Source organism: Penaeus japonicus, unplaced genomic scaffold, assembly GCF_977035675.1.
Source record: "Penaeus japonicus unplaced genomic scaffold, GWHDUDI00000001_assembly GWHDUDI00000029, whole genome shotgun sequence".
Taxonomy (NCBI): Eukaryota; Metazoa; Arthropoda; class Malacostraca; order Decapoda; family Penaeidae; genus Penaeus; species Penaeus japonicus.
In genome coordinates this window covers 25,059,631-25,062,130 of record NW_028234431.1, presented here as the reverse complement: position 1 = coordinate 25,062,130, position 2,500 = coordinate 25,059,631, and positions in this window count along the sequence as shown.

The window sequence follows — 2,500 nt, the reverse complement described above, 5'->3', positions numbered from 1 at the left end:
CTATATTTTAAACGCAGCTTCGAATACTACATCTTAATGGAATCTATGAACAAGACATAAGATATATCATTATGTTACTATTATCAACCTTATTGTCATTGTTATTGATACTGTTCTCTTTGTGCATATCTTATTCTTTCGTAGTCTTTCTCGTTCTCTTTATTTCCCTCTCCCGCTCTCTCTCTCACACACACACACATGCACGCACACACACACACAGACACGCACGCACACACACACACACACACACACACACACACACACACACACACACACATATATATATATATATATATATATATATATATATATATATATATATGAATATGTATATATATATATGTGTGTGTGTGTGTGTGTGTGAGTGTTTGTGTGTGCGTATGTGTGTGTGTGCAGTATATGTATAGCTATGCGCAATATCAATAAAACAATAAAACTTAAACGAATTAAAACTCAGAAATCAAACAATGCATCAAGAGGCACGAAGTTCTTACATCCCTCAAGAGCAAGATACCAACCTGGAAGAACTTACCCTTAAGAGTGATGAAGACTCTAATGCCTTGGAGTGTGATGCTATCTCTTCCTGGTGATGACACGGAGGCTGTGAGTTCATCTCGATTGATAAGATGTCAGAGAACATAACAACGGGATGTCACTTTGATCTGAGAGCTCATCCCCCTGACATAATATAGAAGTCAAACATGTCTTTTATACACTTGTAGTTTGTTTAATCATTAGTATATCAATGAGACCAGTGATTGAATGTTAAGATTAGACATTGGCTCGTGCAAAGATCTGGAAGCCTTAAAAGGAGGCTAGAATTTAGGAATGATTATTATGCTGATTATCTTAACTATGTATACAAGCTTTGTTTATGTTTATGATTAATTCCTTATTACAGGAAGTAAAGTTCGGTGATAATGCAATGCTAATTTCACCGGAAATTTCCTTCATTCCGATTGATCTCCATAAATATATCCAATTTCATTTCATTCCATTCCTCTGTTCAGTGATACATGCCATAGTAGCACTGTGTATGATACATAAATTGAATAGTGAATGAGGTAGAAAGTAACACACACAAAAGGCTTGATGTGTGGGAAGTAGTTGCAATAGGTATTAGTGAAGCCGAGCACGAAATTAGAATAAACAGATAAGGAAGAGACATACGCGGGAGAACCAAGCAAAAAGTAATCAGCAAGGCAAGCAGGTACCAGGAAAAAAATATATATATCGTAAAAAAAAAGGAGAGAAAGAAAGAAAAAAAAAGGAGACATGAAGGACAAGTGATACGGAACACAGGAGATGAAAACTAGAAAGATTCGCGAAGAAAGTAGTTAGTAAAGATCAGTAGAATGATATGCAAAGGAGAAGACTAGTGAAAAAAAAGACAACGGTAACGGCAGAGACCAAGATTTAGGGACAAGGGAAGCCAAAAAAAAAAAAAAAAAAAAAAAAAAAAAAAAAAAAAAAAAAAAAAAATTGATAAGGACAGGAGCAGAGCACAAAAAAGGTAGAAAATGACAGCAGTAGTAAGGTAGCAAACCAAACTAGCCAATTTGACCAGAGGTAAAGTAGTAAAGTATCCAATGAAAACAAGCGAAGTAGCAGAGAAAAACAGACAATTAGCCTAGCAGTAAGGTATCAGAGAAAAGTAACCTAGAACATTAGTGAAGTAGCAGAGAAACGCATACCATGGCAACAGCAATGGCGTGCAAGGATAAGGAACCGACGAGACCAAACAGCCGATGGCGCGACAAAGGCTTCCCTCGGGCCCTGTCAAACGGCTTTAGTGCAGCTCTTCAGCGTGACAACATCAACATCAGGATCGGCCTGTCAAACGCTCTGGCGCGCGCGCACGCTCGCTCTGTGGCTTCGCGGTTTTGTTTAGGGTTATGATCTTTTTTAAGTTGTGTTTTTTGCTGATTTTAATAATCATGGTTGTTGTTACTACATCTATAACACTAATTAGATATGATTATATTTGTTATTGTGATTATCAGAATACATACAGGCAGATGTTGCAGGGACATCATGCAATTATTAGTAATAGCAGTAATGCTAATGATATTCTCAAGGTAAGGAAATCATTAATATTACTTTTGCTATACAATAACAGTGATTATCATTAAAATCAACTTCATAACTATCGGTATATAATCACGATTACTCTAAAAACCCTGCTTTGTGAAATAAAAGAAAATCAAGAGTTACGTATTCGTTTCGTAGAGTATTAAACGACCGAAATGGCTGCGTTTAAGAGCCAAGAAACAACATCGAGAGAAACGCAAACCACGGAAGCGCTTCCTGGAGGCGATGATCAGCGGGTAATATATTTTGCAGGCATATTGCAGCAGCAGGAGAGGAGAGGAGAGGAGAGGAGACGGAGGAGGAATGCGAGGAGAAGGGCATGGGGAAGGAGGAGGAGTTCAAAGAAGAAATGGAGGAGAGATAGAGGGGGGTAGAAGGTAAAAAGTGGAGGATGTGACGGTGATGGAGC